We start from the raw sequence: 20456 nt of genomic DNA, 5'->3' as shown, positions 1-20456 counted from the left end.
CTTATCTGTTATTATAATTATCATCCATATTCACTAACGACATATTTTTTCTCATGCTAATTGAATATATTCAACACTCAAAATATGCTTAGGTGCAAAATATTTTGTGCTTAGCAAAGAAAGGATTAAGTAGCACGGTTCTGCAAGTGCAAAATATTTTATCTGACATGATAATTTGTGCTTAGCAAAGAAAGGATTAAGTAGAGACTGGTGCTTTATCATGTTGTTCTGCCTATATATATATATGGAATTCTCAAATGACGCTGAAGAAACCTTCTCTAGAGCACTCAAGCTCTTACTGGTTAATGAGGTTTAACTTCAATTTGCCAGCGCTGGAAATCGAAGCTTTTCATCTAATGCCCCACTGATTGAGAACTCTGATGCTTAGATTGTCGTTCCAGATGTGAGTCTTTTTCCTTTTTCTTTTTGCTTTGTATAAATGTAGTTTATTCATTAATTGGGTGCTTATCATGAATGGATACAAAATATTAGATTAAACCCTGAAACTATTTGTAATAAGTCTTTAAAGAGAATTAGATGAACTAACTTTTTTCCTTCTCATCAGTGATAAAAAAAAGTACTTAAAGAACAAGCTGGAACTTTTTAATTAATGGCATATTTCTGAAGACTTGACATGTGTTCATGTGTTGAGGTTTTCTATCAAGTTTTTGCATTTTTAGTTACTGTTTGGATAGCCTCATTTAAAAAACTTGTCAATGAGAGAGTTTGATAGTGACCACACAACCATTATTATCACAGTCCTAACTCACGAAACTAGTCATATTTTTTAGTATTTGACTACTTTGTTTACTTGTATCTCATTTAGATATTGACTCTTTTTTGGGATTGCTAAGTTATTTTTTGGAGTCTAATGTCAAAACTGGATATTTATGCAGCATTGTTCCTTTGTAAATTTCTATTTAATTAGCATTTGAAACATTAGTGGTGAAATTTGGGTTTTCAATAAGGTCTTCTATTTCTTTGAAACTCTTTTATGACTCTTTAATTTAAGGTCAATCACTAGAGTCTTGCTTGGTTTCTCACCAATGTTATTGGTACTGCAGAGTTATACACAGTATACCCCTTTGCCAATCAGTGACCTTGATTCTTGGTTGAAGACACCCTCCATATATGTTTTTGATTGCTCTGCGGCTGGGGGAATATTGTGAATGCTTTTATTGAGGTAAAGCTTTAACTCAAAACATATAATGAATTGATATATGTATTGATAATTAAGGTGCTACGTGACATGAATTCATTATCTGTAATTCAGATATTTATATATAAATATATTTGTAAATATAGTGACTTGATTTGATGGTTTGGCAGCTTCATGATTGGGTTGCTTCTAGCTCCTCTGGATCCACAAGGGATTGCATTCTACTTGGAGCTTGTGAAGCACATGAGACTCTTCCACAAAGTGCTGAATTTCCTGCAGATGTGTTTACGTCTTGTCTCACAACACCTATTAAGATGGCTTTGATATGGTGAGCTTCTTTTCTTGTTCGTCTGTTAGGATCGCCTATCACGTTTATGCATCTTTATTTGAGATCATGCAGTTTTCTAGTTTTGCCTTGTGGTGTTTATTCCATATTGGCTGCTTCCTAGTTATTTTTAGTTTGTCAACTGAAAGTCTTTTAGCTGTGCTGTTTGTTTAAAGCTGTAGGAAGTTAGAAATGGCATGGTATTTAAAATACAGAGAAATCAATCCTTATTCCTAAATCCAACTCAACCGATGCCTTGTGACGTGATTGGTTTGAATAGATGCTTTGAAATATACACAAGTTAGCTAATCTCTACCTCTATTTTGGGCAGTGAATGCTTTTTCTTATGGGACTAAATTTTTTTTGTTGTATTTTAAGTTGTGGATAACAATTGGTTTTTTATTTTTTAAGATAACAATTGGTTTTTGTGCTATGGATCATTAGATCTGTTTTATTAACATAAGGATGTAATATTTGCTTCTACATTTACTATCATTCTAGTCATAGAAATTTAGTATAGTTTAGTTACAAGTTTAATTGTTTTGCACCTATAAGGGCTCTATAACCCATGCTTGCAAATAGGAAGTGACATAAGGGAAATAGTGTTTGAAGTGTTTGTTGATAAGGAAGTTTTATACTGTATTTAAGATGAATCTGAATCTACTTTTCATGAGGCTTTTCTTAGTCGTCTTACGGAAACTAGTGCAACAGAAAGTTCATCTTTATGTGACCTTCCTAAACAGATGGAAGGTGATCAACAGAGAGCCTCTGAATAGACTAAGAACATCTTAAGTAATTTAGATGCTGCTGTTGACAATTTGTCGTATCTAAAAGATGGAATACATACTGTAGTCTTGAAAAAACTTTCAGAAAATGGTAAGAGCTATGTGGGTTTTATAGTTTTATTTTTGTATTATACTTCAAGCACTGATCTGTAGACTTATCTCAGTTTTTGGTGGATCCTACTCCATTTTCTAGGATCTTGAAGGCAAAGGACACCAAGTGAATTAGATAGAGAGGTTAAGAACTTGAGGGTGGCATTTACTGACCTGTTTTTGAAGCATAACACTTTCAAAGAAACTGCAAAGCCATCGAGATATTGATGCAAAGAATAAAGCCGAGCTTAGAATATTAAGAGGTAACTCCTAGTGAGTGGAGAGAAGGCACTTCAACTTGGATTGCAAGTAATTGCAAAGATTAAGGGCTATGCTGATGCAGCTCATGTACTCCAATGAATTGGCTTCCTAGTTCTATTTTATTGTTGCTGAAACATAGCTCAAAGAGGATTATCTTTGCAGGCACCTGAATTCTTTACAACTGCTCCAGCCCTTGTGATACCAAAAGCTATTTCAAATGCTGGTTTAGATGCTTCTCAGATTGATTACTATGAAATAAATGAAGTGTTTTCTGTAAGATTTTAGTACTTGTAATCCCTATACTGTTCCTAATTTAGTAAGCATTTTTTTTTCATTCATTTATATTTGTTCTTCTTCTCTCTAGGTTGTAGCTCTAGCCAATCAAAAGCTGCTTGGTCTTAATCCTGTGAGTTTGGAGAAAACTAGATAATTTCTTTCAAGTTGATTTACTCTATATGCTTACAGGTGGAAACTAGCTTAAGTCTTGTGTTCTTAATAATAAAAGGACTTTTTTTTTACAATGTGCAGGTATATTGAGATGATTTCTTTGGAGCAATTCTTGACAACATTTGTAGTTGAGGCCTTTAGAATGGAAGAATGTATTTCACAAATTTTTGTATACATTTCTTGTTTTGTATTTAGGGATAAAGGAATATGAATTGGGCATAAATTATGTTGTAATATGATTTCTTAAGCCTAGACTAGTAGACTAAATATTGTAATTACATTTGAGTAATTAATAAAAATCTATTTATGTTACCTTATTTGGCTTCAACTTTCATATTTGTTTTCCTAGTTTTGTGTAAGTAAAAAAAGATTATGTTTATCTGAGCTAATATAACACAAATAATGTGTTATGCTAAAGTGTAGTATAACACAAAAAATGTGTTATACTAAAGTATAGTATAACACAAAAAATGTGTTGTACTAAATTGTAGTATAACACAAAAAAAGTGTTATACTAAAGTGTAGTATAACACAAATTTATAAGTATTGAAATGTGTTATATAATCGACTATAAATAACATAATTAAACACTTATCTATTTATTAAAATAACACAGAAATTGTGTTGTCAACGAACACATCTGTAAAACAATAATAAAGTGTTATGTAAAGTACCCTGACCTATGATAACATAGTCGGTCTTAACACATCAAAAAGTGTTATGGTATGTTTTGATAACACATTTGTGGTGTTATTAAAAGCATTTTTTCTTGTAGCGAGTTGCACCACAACTCTATTCATACAACGTCACATAAAATCATAAAAGAATAATGTCAATTCTACTAAGTAATTCTCAATGATTCCAAATTAGGAACCATGCATTTGATTAAATAGCATATATTTGAGCATAAAAGCAAACTTGCATGTAACATGCATACGTGGGATGGTTCTTAAAACTAAGGTTGAAGTTGATAGATTATACGTGTTCATTTTGTTGCGGCTTAAAAAAATTCAGCAAAAATTAGTGTACCAATTGTTAACATTATCATATTCCTTCCTTAGATCATAAGATTTTATTCTAGCATTTTATTTCACAAAATTATTTATTTAATTAGCACCTAAGTCACATTTGCTTTAAAATAATAAAATCTCAATTATTATTTTAAATAAAGATAAAATATGACAACTTTTCTATTTCTCACAAAATAATTAATTTAACATAATTAATTAATTCTTAATAATATATATACTCATTTTCTTTATAATAATATCTAATTTAATAAATAGAATAAATAAATAATTTAATCTTGTAACAATTTAAGACCTTGAGGTCACTACATTTTACATCTAAGTTATTAAATTTAAAAATAAGTTGGAAAAATCCAAACTATCAACCCATTTACTCAAATAAATCACTTAGTCCCATTTTAAAATAGTTTTACTTAGTTAATTATTTACAAATAATAATAATAATAATAATAATAATGAGAAATTACATTTTTAAAAGTGTTGAAAATTGCATTTTTTTCATATATAAAGTCTAAGACTTAATTATTTGAGCATATACTTTATATCTTTTATTTAAAAGAAACTTTTCTCAAGAAACTAAAAAAAATTCCAGCAAAGATCTCTTACATTAATTCTTAATAATTAAATTTGTAAGCATAAAAAAAATATAGTTTCTTTCACAAACTTTGTAAAAAAAACTGCATGCATTGGATGAAGGAAAATATACATATTTACATGTGAAATTTACCCATTTTGCTTGTCTTTGTTTTAAAATGTGAATTACAAAACATGATTGGTTCTCTTGCAAAATTATTTATATATTTCAATAGAATGCATAATAAAATCAGCAAGCATAGACACACTCATATTCACCTCACACCATATTTAAACATGTAACACTAACAACCATAAATCAAACAAGTCTAGGTCACAATATACACCCATGGTCGAAACCTTTATGCTCAACAACAACAAATCCAAAACTCAATCTCTAGCATGTATCTATTATCATCTTTGCATACTTACAAATAGATCACTAGAATGAAAATACTAATGGCAACATAAACATAGGATCCCCACAAGGATTTTCGAAAACCCTAGATGATACAACATCAAAACTAATATAATCATGTCTCTAATATCAAGATAAAATAAACAAACAAAAGATCTAACAACAACAAAATCAACTATACTCACAATCCTTTTTAAACACCCTAGGCCGAACCCCATAGGCATCAAGCAATATTCAACCCTCCAAACCCATAAACAAAATCCTTGGCATGTTTCTTATGGATTTGAAAAAAAATAAAGACATGGAGAACAACCATAAACACACATAGGAAATCAAACATATAAAAAAACAATCAACAATTAAAATAACAACAAGACAATAACAAGGCTAGAGTCCACTACCTCCTTGATAGTAATAAAAAACCTACAAAGTTGATCAACCTTTTGGCACTTCAAGACCTATGTTAAAACAAAACCCAAGAAATACATGATATTTCTTATAGCTTAGATGGAGAGGAAGATGAAAAAAAAAAAGAAATAAAAAAAAAAATGAGTACTAGAACATTACCCTACGATTTTTGAAATCCCTTTATTCCTCTTCCTTTCTCTCCCCTTCGAGCTCTATCTCTCTCTCTCTCTATTTCTCTCTCTACCTCACGCACTCTCCTCTCCCTCATTTTCTCTCTTTAGTCTGCAGCCACCAAGAGCATGCAAGCTCTCAACCATCTTTTATATAGTCCCTAATGGCTGAACCCCAGAGCTAGGAAAGAAAAGGAAATTTCGTAATTGTAATATTCCCTTTATTTTGCCTATTAATCCACAGTTATTCTCTCATAATTCAAATGGTGGACTTTCCCCATTTTCCATGATTCTTACTAAAGTTTAATCGTCCTAAAAATAGAAACAAGTCCACCCTTGCCCTCTACTAGTCCCTCATGCCAATCTCTCTCCCTTTCTCTTGTTTTAAATTTCCTAATTTTTAAAAATTGGTGGAATACCTCACCTCTTAAATATCTTATTTTCTCTAATTAAATAAAAATAAAATAAAAGGAAAATAAAGAGAAGAAATTTAATAATGCATGGGAAAACTATTGCATGCTCACCATGCAATCATGCACATGCACACACTGTAATGCCCTAATTTCTCATAGATTACCGAGAACACAGCGTTGGATCATAATTCATAAATATTGCTCCTTTATTGAATAAAAACTTGAACATAAATACTTGGATCCATGGTTTTACAAAAATAAAATAATTGTCTTTAACACAAAAATGAGCAACATTTAAGTAAAACTTTAAAATAATATGCTTTTATAAAAATAGGCTCGCTTGATCTTCCTCGACTATATGGTCCCCACGAGTACATCATGAAGCTCTTAGGTCCCACTCGCCACCAGCCTTTCTATCCTTAATTTCCTGAAATAACAACATCATAATGAGTGAGCTTCTAAGCCCAGTACGGAAAATACAAACAAGAGTTAGTCATATAATCAAACAGATCATAAATTTCACCAGTCATAAACAAACTTATTTATACTAATCACTAAACAATAAATCCTAGTCATATCATAACCTAAATCATATCATAGTCATAAATCATAGGTCATAGATCATAAATCATAAGTCATAAGTCATACTCATAATCATAACTATGGTTCAGAAGTCATAATCATAACTATAGGTCATAATAACAAGTTAGATATAATAAAAAGATAAGTGTTTATACAGAGGTGGCAATTAAGCCCCGGACATAAGTCTGTCATACACCAGACATCACTTAGGTCCGTCATAAAGTTTTGGCAACCGAGCCTACCGGACATAGGCCGTCATACATCATTGGACACCTTAGGTCCAGACACACTTACCCCTTTATTGTACTTGAAATGTTCGGTCATACAAACATAAACTATATCATAAACTACATAAACTCAGTCATAATAATGAACTATCTAATTTTCCTTACCAAACACCGGAATATTGGAGACAAGAGCGGGATTGAAACTTCTGAAACCAAACATAAAGAAACCATAAGTTTCCTAAAGAAAATAAGATGAAGAGAAGATCTAAACCATCGGGATAGAAGCTTATTGAAAACTTTATGTTTCAAAGAAATTGAACACCTAACCAAAAGTCACTATCACAAGCTAGGATTTAAAGAAAAATGAAAGAATAATAGAAACTATAGTGAACTAAACCTGAAGATAATGAATACCTTGGATAGCTTAGAACCTCAATATATACCTCGAACACCGAAAATCACACAAAAACTTACTTCCTAAGTGTTTATAAAAGCTTTAGATTTGAAAGCTTTAACCCCAAAACCCTAGTGTTTCTCTCTAGAACGAACTTAGCAGCTTGGAGGCTCTGAACTGTGCTTGAATGATGAATAGAATGGATGAGTGAAGGGTCCTATTTATAGAGTTTAAGGAGTGAAACTAACTCCTTTAAAATGAATAAATAAATGATTAAAAATGAATAAATTTGAATTATCTGTTCAACAGATGCCCAGAACTCAGACAAAAACGTTCAGGAACGAGTCAAGGTTGTTGAGGGTTGTTTCTAGTTCAGAATTTTACGAACAACTCAAATATCGCCACTGGAGCCAATATATCGCCTAGGGTAGGCGATATATCTCCCCTACCATGATCTCGAGGGTCTGTGGTTTTGTTCATGCGAAGTCGACGTGTTTTCCGTATCAATTATAGGCGATATATCGGCCCTTATAGCTGCAATATATCGGCATACGCTGATATTTCAAACACGTTTTTGTACATTTTAGGATAATTTGAAATTGATTAAAACTACTTTGACTGAGTAAAATGTGATCCTAACAGATAATGGAAGGTTCTAGAGCTTCTATATCTTTCTTTTAATTAAACTACTCATAAAAAATACTTAAATCCTTAATTAACATGGTTGTGACAAGTGTCACGCTCTTATTTACTTTATCTAAACCATGGGTTATAATAAATAATATTCTTAGCTTTATATTCATTAATCAAACCTTATGATAAAATTAATATTTCTCAACTATAGGTTAAACTTATAAAATCCATAACTATTTCTATGAGTTTCTAACTAAATCCCGGCTTTGACCAATATCCACGAAAACTAAAACTCTACAGCTACACACACACAAGTGCTAGGGTGCACTTCTACTAATCATGCATCTTGGTGCACACAACCAAAACTCAAGTACTCATATTTACAATAAATTAAATAAATAAATTAACAATATACAAATCATTTATTTTCTACCAAACAATTCAAATACAATTAACATTTAACAATTTATAAATTCAAATAAAGCACAAAATTTAAATAAAAAAAATTTGGTGCGATACATCCTTTGTCGATGTATTGTTTAGTAGAGATCATAGAGACGATCCGACAGAGCATTGAGTATGTGGCCTCTACAAATGAGTTCATCTTCTTCAATAATCTTCCTTTCTTTAATCACTTCTTGTAAGTCATCATCCTTTGGAGGCTCCAAAGTCTTCAAATCTTTGTCAAGAATCTAGTGCACCTTCAATATTGTGAGAAGAAACTTGATCTTGTCTTGCCAACAAAAAAATTTGATCCATCGAATCTATCTAGTCTCACTAAATCTTGGGACATGAACTTGACGGATGAGATTGATGAGCTTTCTTCCATAGCTATGGTTAGTAGATAAACCTTAGATATAGACAAACTTTGATACAAAACAAATGTTTAGAAATAGAGATTTTTGATTGTTGGGGGATTAGAGGCTTATAACCTTGGTTTTTTATTACAACTCAAAGCAATAATCACAAGTAATCTAAACTCTAATGAAAGATAATTGTAAAGTATGTATACAAAAATAAACAAGTGTAGAGTATACCTTTATTGAAGAAGAACCTTCAAACATAAAATCACAAGACTATGATTTATGTGAACCACAAATGTTACAAGGCTTGACACAAATGAAGATTTATTGTCCAAAAATCTATACTCCTAGTCTTCTCCTTGGAATTTCTTGAAGGTACAACAATGGAATGAGATTGGGATTCACAAGCCTTGAATCTTCATAGAAGTCAAGCTTTCTTGATGAAGATCTTGGAGTAAACTAGTAATCTTGAAAGCTAGAGAGAAAGAGAGAGGTGAGTGATCAAGTCACCATCTAACTCAAATGAACCTTTAAATAGTATAGAAACCTCATTAGACTCAACCAATGAGATTAGAGCATTTTAATTTTAATTTTGGAGCCAAAACACATCACTGTACGAATCTGTACGAACAGCCCAGGCAACACGTTGCCTGGGTGCTCAATTCATAAATGAGTGACGCGTCGCCTCTCACATCACCGATGCCACTGACTTGGAACTCCAAAAAATTTCTCAAAACATCCCCAAATGCTCCCAAACTTTTTGGGTACTCTCATATACTCCAAAGAAACACTTTGGACCCAAAAAGATGATTTATAAATGCAAATACCAAACGTCAACTCTCACATGTTGACTTTTGTGAAATCGTTATTGTTTTTTCTCCTCTTCATGCCCAACCAATTCCACCATTATTTAACCAATCATAATAGCAACACCATCACTAAAAGTAATAGCATCACAACTCATAGGCTTAAGTTCAATGAGAATGGTTTTATCACTTGTCATGTGAGGAGAACACCCACAATCAAAATACCAAGCGTTCGAGGAGCATGATCTAAGACAGGATAAACTTATTAAGCATTTCATTTCCCAATTTTATACCCAAACCTTTTTGGAAAAAATTTGTGTGGATGAAATCATTTTGGATTCATTAATTTCATCTAATTTGTTTTGAATAGATTCAACAAGGTGAAGCATCTTGGTCTGATATGACCTTTAACACCACAAAAATGATAAATAGGAACAAGATGATTTGTTTCCTGTTTGGATACAATTTTACTTTCACTTGATTGTCTTTTGATAGAAGCATCAATTTGTGAGGAGGAGACCTCAGATGAAAGAGCAGATCCTGCAGAAACAAAGTTATGAGAAATAGGCAAAATTCTACATTTAAGCACTGTAACTTTTTCTTTGGATTTAGATTTAGCCAACCCAGATCCTCCACAGTTTCCAGCCTTTTGACTTGCACGCAAAACATCATCAAATATTGCAGAACTAGGATTAAGCATCTTAACGCCCTTTAATATGTGATCAAGTTCTTTTGAGAGATATTTAATTTCACTGCCTTTTAATACTATCTCTCATTCATAATTGGCCACACAGATTTTGAGTTCCTCAATCCTTTTCTCTAGATTAAGATTGTTACCTGTCACTATGCATTTTTCAAAACATACTTTCAGCCATTGAGAATACATATGTTTGTAATACTCTTGTAGTAAATCTGTGTCTAATTCAGATGAATCGAAATTAGAATCTAAACTATCAACTGGTGAGACCAAACCATTTAGACAAACTAGTTTGTCTTTTTCCTACACAGAGAAAGGAAGCCAGACATGACAAAGGAAATTAAAGCAAGATTGTTGGATTCTTCATCGTCACTAATTTTTTAATATTAATCACTCCATGTTACACCTAATCCTTTTTTCTTCTTCAAGGTGTTAGCACATTCGGCTTGAATATGTCCAAAACCATCGTATTCCCTGCACTGAATTCCCTTTTTGTTAGTTTCAAAGGATTTAGAGAAATTACCTTTAGATGAGTTGGGTGGAATTTTCTTGCTGCCAATTTTCTTGATGTATTTTTTGAAATTTATTGATAGCAATTCCATTTCATCATCATTTTATTCATCTAAGCCTTCTTTAGAAGATTTCAAGGTTTCTATCTTTTCTTTTACAACAGTAGGTTTGTCTTTTTGGCACATTTGTTGATTGAGTTCAAATGTTTGAAGTGACCCCATCAATTCCTCTACTTTCAAGGTATCCAAAATTTTCACCTCTTCTTTTAGCTTGGAACCTGTCAGGCAAGACTCTAACAATTTTTCTGACTATCTGAGCATTAGTTAATTTTTCACATAGAACAAAAAAATTCATTAGCACTATCAAAAAGTTTTTCATAAAATTCAGATAATGTTTCAAAATCTGTTATCCTAAGCTCTTCAAATCTAGTTGTTAGCATAACAAGTCTAGATCTTTTTACCTCAGTAGTACCTTCAAATTTAATTCGAAGAATATCCCAAGCTTCCTTGGTCATTTCACAAGAAGAGATTAGTTTGATATGACCTTCTATAGTTATTGTAACTTGACAATTTTCCATCTTCAGTTGTCCAAGTTACTCCAGGTTTTAACGTAGTCACACTAGTTTTCGCATCTGTGTCAACTGGTGTTGTCCATCCTGATAAGATCGACCTCCAAGCCTTCTCACCAATTGTTTTGATAAAGGCTCTCATTTTGACCTTCCACTAAGGATAATTTGTATCATTCAACAATGAGGCATGTGATACCAATCCTCCTTTTGCAAAGAAAGACATTGTAGGAAACACACCAAAATGGATAACCACAAGATATCACTAAGAGTTTAGTAACCTGGCTCTGATACCAATTTTAATTATGTTTTTCTTAATTATTTACCATGTAATTATCAACTTATTTTAATTGCAAAAGTGTAATAAGCAAATAGGTCAAACAGACAATCTGATTAATCACAACTGAATGGTGATGAATCACGCTTAAACAGGATAGTCACGAGAATATAAAAGTCAACACAGGAGATTTTTATATGGTTCGGTTACCCTTGTCCATGGAGCCACAGTCAGAGAAGAAAACTTATTAGTAATGATCACAAATACAAAAGCAATGACTTATACAAAATTAGATTCCCTCTATATTGTTGTCGCACTCTTTTGTATTCCAATACTAATCTTATTTCTACAATAATCAACTCTTCACTTGAACTCCATTCAATGATGATTGATTGCTTTCGTCCTCCTAAAGAAAGACTTGATTGGCTCTTCTCCTGAAGACGTTGTTTCTTTCTTCCTCCCATAGAAATACTTAAATTAACTCTTCTCTCGAAGACTGTAGAAGTAATCACAATCGAAATAATACCGTGAATCCTAAAGACTGAAATGTATTAACAAATAGTGCAACAAGCACTCAAATACAAGACTAATTATTTCCACTCTTAATCTCAGAAATACAAACTTCACTCTTCACATACAAATTACATTCATGGTCTGTGAAGATGTCAATTTTCCTTGGCTGCAAAAACTTCTATTTGTAGCATGCAGAAGTTCATTTTTCCCAACCTACAAAATCAGGGAAGAGAATATCCCTGAATGGAAAATCTGTCGGATTCCTAGATTGCCCAGCCAATTAGGCAATCATACAACTCAACATGCACCTAGATAGACTTATGAAAACAAAACAACCCACCAACTTATGTTTCAAAAATCTCAAACGATTATATCAGAATCAATATGGGAAACAATAAGAATAATATTAATAATTTATTTCATTTAAGGTTGTATAAATACACATATTTTAAATCACACAATTAAGGAAATAATCAAATATATTTATTACCATAAAAATCTTTAATTAATTGACAATTGACTTTGTGAGACTTAAATAACATTGATTGAGTAATATTAAAAAAATGCCTATAATAAGTTAGCCAACTGTAGGTTTTTACAACATGCTTTCTGAATCACACATTTATTTAAAATCATGCTCATAATATCATCATGGTACATCACTAGCTATAACTCGATTATGCCCAATTTGGCTCATATAATATCAATCATACATCTTTGATCATTGTATTCATTGACCAGTTACTCCCGCCCAGCATGGCTCAAGTAATCAATTACATTAATCATGTCGAGGCTATGTAATGCTTGCCTCTTTTCCACTTTAGATCATTTTTCACTAATCGCTCAACAGCGGAACTTTATATTGTGTAAATATAGTTTTTTGCTCTTGCTCATTTTTTTGAACTATTTCTCTACATTAGCTCAACAGCAAAATTTCATATTATGATCAACTATGGAGCTTATCATCGTCCTCATCTTGGTTACCTCTGCTTATATATCCACTTCTGCGATCCTACAGATCGCGCTTCATTAATTGATTTTATTGTCTTTCATACTGGTCGGTTCTTTCAACTTTAGATAATCTCATAACGCCCTAGTGCTTTTCGCCACTTTCTTGAAAGTCATTATCTCTTGCTTTGTCGTTTTACTCTATCCAAAGTAGATAAATATTGTACTGCACTTTCATTTTTGAATTATTCATTTTCCATTTTAGTTCTGCTTTTGTATGGTCTGACGTGTTCTCTTGATTCTTTGCTTGCTCATACTAAACTCACAATATACTTTATGCATGGACTAAACTCGCCTCGATCTCTTACTACTCATAAGATAAGCTTCGTTAGTTATGTTCTCTTCACTTCAAATTTATGTAGCCTCTTATTCAATTCTCATTATTCTTTATTCAGGAGCCAAAATTGTTGGGTCTGTTCTGTTCTTGCTAAAATCGTCCAGCCTCTTATTTTGCATGCCTCAACATTTTTATGGCTCGTATTCTCATTCTTAATGCCTCGTCTTTGTCTCTTTACGCTATTCTTTGCTTAATTTCAATCCTTGCAACGACTTTTGTCTGCACATTTATCGTGTCACTTTCACTTTCATTCATACGAGTAACCTCAGTCTTTCTTTAAATGCCTTTTTTCATCTCTGCCATTTTCTCTTTTCGTTCAATCCTCTAATCCTCTGTAGCATCTTATAATTTTACTTAGCTAGATAGTAGTAGCTTGTGTTGTAGTATTTTAGTTTTCGTGGTTATTGGTTGAAGCCGGGATTTAGTTAGAAACTCATAGAGATAGTTATGGATTTTATAAGCTTAGCCTATAGTTTAGAAATATTAATTTTATCATAAGGTTTGATTAATATAGCTAGTCCTAGAGATATTATTTATTATAACCTAAGGTTTGGATAGAATAATTAAGAATGTGACACTTGTCACATGTATGTTTATTAAGGATTTAAGGATTTTAGATGAATAAATTAATCAAGGATAAACCTAGGAAGTCTAGAACCTTCCCTCAGTTGTTAGGATATCGTATTACTTAGTCAAAGTTGTTTTAACAAACTTCAATTGTGCTGAAAGTGTGCAAAAACGTGTTTGATATATCAGCATAAGCCAATATATCGCAGCTATAGGGGCCAATATATCGCCTATGTTGATATGGAAAACACGTCAACTTCGCATGAACGAAACCACGATGCCTCGGGAATATGGGGGAGGCGATATATCGCCTATAGGGGCGATATATCGGCTCCACATGCATATCTTGAAAGTCCGTGGAATCTGAGCTAGAAACAGCATCAACAACTTGGACTTTGTCTTGAACGATTTTGACTGAGTTCTAGGTATATGTTGAACAGAAAATTCAATTTTTATTCATTTTAAAAGGAGTTAGTTTCGCTCCTTGAACTCTATAAATAGGACTCTTCACTCAACCATTTGCATCATCATTCAAGCACTTCTCAGAGCCTCCAAGCTTCAAATTTTGTTCTACAGAGAAACACTAGGATTTTGGGGTTAAAAGCTTTCAAATATAAGCTTTTCTAAACACTTGGGAAGTAAGCTAGAGTGTGATTTAGGTATTGAGGTATAGATCAAAGTTCTAAGCTATCTAACATATTTTTATCCTCGGGTTTAGTTCATTATAGTTCCTCTTATTCTTTTCATTTTCTTCCAAATCCTAACTTATTATAATGGCTTTTGGTTAGGTGTTTGATTTTCTTTAAACTTAAGGTTTTCAGTAAGTTCTTATCTTGATGGTTTAGATCTTCTCTTCATCTTCTTTTCTTTAGGAAACTTATGACTTTTACTGTTTGGTGTTAGGAGTTTCTAATCCAGCACTTGTCTCCAATACCCCAATTTTTTGTAAGGAAAATAAGTTATATTTTATGTGTTATGATTATGTTTATATGATATGTGTATGTTTGTATGTATGTTGCTTTTATGTTTGTAGTCGCTCAGGAAATATGGTTGCTTAGATAGCAAATAAGCAAATCCCAAGATTTTTATCATTATTGTAGACTATAGTTGTGTTTAAACCAACCTATAAATAGTAGCAAGAGGACCTAGAAGGTTTCCATCACATACTACGGTAATGAGTTAATTGCCATTAATTTGTAGTCTTATGCTTTATGATTTATGTTTTTACGTCTTATGTTTTAGTAATTTTTCCTTACTGGGCATTAGGCTCATTTCTTTTTATTTAGATTGTGCATGAGCATGGAAGGCGAGACGGATTCATGACAGCTTTGGCATGCGTATTGGGCAAGAACTAAATGAATGGACTGTTGGGAACGATTGAGGATGACGTTTATGTTTTGCGTCTTTTTAATTATGTATTTATGATTTTCCGCATTTAGTATTTGAACAATTAAAATAAAGGTTTTGCTTTCTTTATGTTTTTATGTAATAACAATGAGATCCCGTATTTTGGATTTTCTAATAAAGATCTATTATTTTATGTATGAATTTGAAATTAATAGTTATGTCTTAGTAGTTTTAATGGTCCAACGTCTTTAAGTTAGTCGGGTCACTACATCCTCATGCACGTTTAATTCTTTACTTCGTTCTTTATCTTTAACTATTATTTATCAAAATGAAGCTTTATAGGAAATATTAGAGGAATGCTTTGGAATGATTTTTTTGACACTTCTTGTCATAAAACTTTCTTTATATCATTCAAACTCATCTGTAAAATACAACAATAAGGCTAAATTTAGTATCATATATTTACACCAATATCTCTTTTTTCTATATACTTCTGCTACTCGAACTTTCTTTGGCCAACTTGGTTCTGCTACTCGAACTTTCTTGCCTTTTGATTATGTAGCTTCTCCAAGCTATATCTTCTGTCCGCTCCTCTTTTTCAACTTGTAGGATCTTCATTGTTTTGCCCAGTGCAATAGGAGTGTTTGTTGGGATCCACAATTCCCTACACCTTATATTCTCTTCTTGCTCCTGTGTATAGGTTCAAAATTCTTTTACTGTCCGTAGCAGAAGGGGAGAGTACCCAAGAGAGCTGCCTTCTCAGTTCTACTAATGTGTGTCCACTAAAATCCAGAGATCTTCCTTGCTCGCTAGTTGTAACCCAAAGGGGGTGAAATATTTTGGCTGGATGGACTCCATTTGCATGAACATAAAGACACCAACATATCCCTCTCAGATGGTGCGAAGGCCAATGAGTTTTGCCGAGTAGAGTGTATTTTCAAGGATATGTTCAATCCTATTACTCCTAATTTGGCCTTCTGCCACTCCATTGGGAGTGGGAGTGCTGATCCCAGCCCACCGGCTCTGGGCTGCTTCCCCTTCGTTGTGGTCCATTTGTTGGCTTGGTTGTCTCATTCCATCTTGCAAGCAGTCATCCTCCTTGGGATCTCATAGGAAGTCCTGCGAGTTCCCTTCATATAAGAAGATTGCAGGCAACCTAAGGCATCTGCCTCCCAAACCACACATGGCGAGCCTCTTCCTCCGCATACCCGACCCTGACTGGTGTTCGTGCTGAGGAATTAATCCTCACCCCCATTATACCTGATGTTGATTGATCTTTAGTAGTTATTTGAGAGCCTTTTTAACAGATCTCTAACTGAGTACTATTTCTTTCCACTTTTCTTTCCTTTTATACTCTTTGAAAATTTCTTCACTCTGTATTTTACAGACCACTGTTTCACTCTAGCTTTATGCTTGTGTTTCTCTCGCTTGCCTAGTATCTTTCTCATACTTGATCTCTTTTCCCCAATTTTCTCTAGCTTTGTGTTTCTCGTTGCCTTTCTTCGTGCACCTAAAACCTTACTTTTATAGGCATACTTCAAGAGATATCCCCAGACTTAACATTTTAATAAATCTAGAACAGTTGCAACCACATTATTAGACACATTTAATGCCTCGTCACCATTCCAATGCATGCTGGTTGATTCTTCTTAGTAATCTAGGAAGTTTCAGATTGTTTTTTGACCATTTTATACACAAGGATTTTATTTTTTATCATCACACTATGTGAGGAATTTTCTGAAAGATTTACTACAAATGCTATCATGATTATCTCTTAGTGTTTCCTGCACATAAAACATTATATTCCAAAAATACCAAGTCATCATAAAAAAAACACCATATGGAACCAACAATCAGCATGTTAAAAAGGATAGTATTAATCAGAATTAATTCATTGCATAAGTATCTTTGTAATTTTCTTGATCATAATTGTTCAATTCTTGCTAATACAGTAAGTACTAAAAGTAATACAACTTTAAAGACATTGCGTTCTTGATCCTGGGGACTCTCTTCCCCCCATGTATTTCTTTTAATATGTATGATCCCTTTCCCATCACTTCTACAATCTGAAAAGGACCTTCCCAATTTGGCTCAAGCTTCATTTGATTCCTTGTTACTCTTCGAAGCACTCAATCATTCTTTTTGAAGCTCCTCAGATTCACCCGCTTTGCATACTACTTCTCGGCTAGGCTCTAGTACTTGGAAGTTCTGACCTGCGCCACCTACCTAAATTCTTCCAACAGATCTAAGTTGTGGTTTATTTGCATCGTATTTGTTGCTTCATCAGAGGCAATCTTTGTTCGGAGTGTGGGTAGACCCACCTATGTTGGAATGATCACCTTGGTTCCATATACCATCGAGTACGGAGATTCCCATATTGATGATATTTTAGTAATTCTATATGCCCAAAGCACTTAATATTGGTGAAAATGACCTTCTTTTTTGCCTCGACCTGTCCATTTTCTTACAGATAACTAATAGAGGAAAAACTATGTTTGATCTTTAGGCTATCGCAGACCTTCTGCACTTTTGCATTTTGAAATGATGTGTTGTTATCTACAAAAATTTCCATTAGGATCTGAAACAAGCTGATTATGTGCTTCCATACAAAATCTATTATGTCTGCTTTCCCCATTGTTACATAAGCCTCTGCAACCACCCATTTAGTAAAATAATTAGTTGGTAACTGTAACGTCCCAATTTCCCTAATAAGGCTTAGTGCCTTGATTAGTGGGCCAAGAGGGCAATAATGGAGTTAATTAGGTATCTATTGTGTATGGGTATATTATTATGTGAATTATGTGAATGGTATGATGATATGACTATGCTTGCATGTTTAAGTGTATTAAATATGCATGTGGGCCCGTTTCTTATTAGAGGGGCATTTTTGTAATTCTGACCCATTGATGGTATAAGTGTAAATATATGTGATTTATGATTATGACCACATTATTATGTGGATATATTTGAGTTACTCAGCATGAGGCGATCCTAGTGAGTAATTTGGCAGAAAATTCACAACGAGGCCAAATATTCGGCTTGAGGTGAGGTTGGGAGTATTTTGGTAATTTGGTAAATTACCGAGATTTATTGAGTAACATGAATTAAATTGGTAAGTTCTTGGTGTAGAGGAAATTATGAGATAATTTGAGGATTTGTGGAACTCAAGGCAAAAGATCATTTTTCCCTTGAGGGTATTGAAGAGCTTACGTGAGTGCTAGGGGCGTCTTGGTCATTTCCCTTGCCCATGAGATAACTTAGTCAGCTGAGAAGGAAACCTAAAGAGTTTACAAACACCAAATAGCAGCCACACATCCTCTCTCTTGTTCCTCTCTTTTTCTCTTGAAACTCTTGGTGATTTTGTGATTTTTTGAGGGGGAAAAGCTTGGAAATTGGAGGATTGAAGTTGGGATTGGAGTAGGAGGCAGCTTAGGGTTGTGATTATTCAGAGGTAAGCTTCCATTCCTTTGAGCTCTTTCTTGATTTTTTAGTGTTGTTGAATGTTCTTGAATTTAAAGTATGATTTTGGGTTTTAAGGAGGTTTTGTTGTTTCTCTGTGGTTATTTAGTGTTGTGGACAGTTCATTTAGGTTGTATGGGGTCTTTTATGGTCAAAATCTTGCTGGAAGTACCTGTGTTGGACGAATTCTGGGACTAGTTTCGCAGGGGATTGCGATTTGGGAGATTGGGGAAGAACACTTATGTTCTGGCCTTGATTTGTGTTTCTGGCGACCTAGCGCGACCACGCTAATGTCCCAGAAACTGGGGAATTGAAATTTGATTTAGGGACTAGTGGATTGGGGCGCGACCGTGCCAATGTCCTGGAAAGCCCAATTTTTCTATGGGCATGACCGCGCTAGGTGCCCCGAAAAGTTGTTTTGCTGAACTTTGAGAGTAAGGCCCAAGGGCTTGGGAATTTGGTTTGAGAGCCTACTTGGGGGCTCAAGGGATGTTTTTAACGCCCCGTTAACTGGGAACAATGGTTCTGAGAATTAGAGTTCGGATTGGAACTCAAAATCTAGGGTTGATTCCTTATGAATGTATACTTGTATTGTGATTAGTGTTTCCGCAAGGCTCGGGTCAGGGATAGTGGTCGGGGTCATTTCATCATTCACACGAAGCTCGAGGTAAGAAAAATGCACCCTGGTTGTGATTAGGGCTCAGGTCCTTGTTAACGAGCATGATTATAGTTATGCCTGTGAATATATGAATAAGCATACCTGAATGTGCTATATTTTATTATATGATAAATAGATTATATGGTTGATTATTCCTGATTTGAAAGCTCGGCTTATAAGTTGCGGTTAGCACTATGCATGCAGAATGCATGCCATTATGGCTAGGCCACCCTAGGAGTGCAGTATGCACTTTTCTGACTCAGATGCCACTTGAATAAATAAAAGTGTTATATGCACTTATGTGACTCTGTGATCGCATACTTGTATAATGTGCATGTTTGAGTACAGTTATTACTGTTACGTGTGTTGTTTATATTCAGCGAACTATCTAAATTGGTTTAATTAGGTTTTCTTGCTGAGCCTTGGCTCACGGGTGCTATGTGGTGCAGCTAAGGGTAAGAAGAAGCTTGGCCAGCCATGAGTTTGAGGGTATTAAGGGGAGCGTGTACATATGTAGTCCGCTCCACCACCACAACTGAGATATCACAAAGGAACTAGGATTAGACCCTATTTTTCCACTTAGGTCGACTTATTTTGTAATCCTTAGAGTTGTAAATAACTTTTTGACCGAAATCTTTAATACCAGAACCATTAGTTAATTTAAACACACGTGTGAGTCCAAATGACTCGTTTAGCGAGTCCTATACTATTTTTAAACATACATCGTAACGATCCTTGATTAGTAGGGCATGATAGTAACATCACCCACCTATTTCTTCCTACTGCTCAAGAGAGTTCCCCTACTATATCCATTCCACATTTGGAAAATGGCCAGGGGCCATGATCAAATGCAACTGCTGAGCCAGTTAAGAGCATGTCTTTGGCATTTGTCACATTTGTATCGCCTTTGTCATCATATATGGCCAATAATAGCTTGCTGTAAAAGCTTTATGTGCGAGGCTCATTCCACCTGTGTGATTACCACATACCCCCTCA

General features: G+C 33.8%; 2 long non-coding RNA genes across 2 annotated transcripts; both read left to right on the top strand.

Annotated features, from left to right (window-relative positions):
• The first annotated feature begins 384 nt into the window (after positions 1–384).
• On the top strand, positions 385–1507 carry LOC133816327 (uncharacterized). Its single transcript, XR_009885165.1, has 3 exons — positions 385–403; positions 1065–1183; positions 1330–1507. It is a non-coding gene; the product is annotated as an uncharacterized LOC133816327 (long non-coding RNA).
• Positions 1508–2125: 618 nt separating this feature from the next.
• Positions 2126–3384, top strand: LOC133816328 (uncharacterized). The gene is made up of 4 exons (XR_009885166.1): positions 2126–2707; positions 2783–2893; positions 2985–3026; positions 3149–3384. It is a non-coding gene; the product is annotated as an uncharacterized LOC133816328 (long non-coding RNA).
• Positions 3385–20456: the final 17072 nt, after the last annotated feature.

Source organism: Humulus lupulus, chromosome 2 (genome assembly GCF_963169125.1).
Source record: "Humulus lupulus chromosome 2, drHumLupu1.1, whole genome shotgun sequence".
Lineage (NCBI taxonomy): Eukaryota > Viridiplantae > Streptophyta > Magnoliopsida > Rosales > Cannabaceae > Humulus > Humulus lupulus.
Note: the sequence above shows the minus strand (reverse complement) of the source record. Positions and strands in the feature narration are given on the sequence as shown.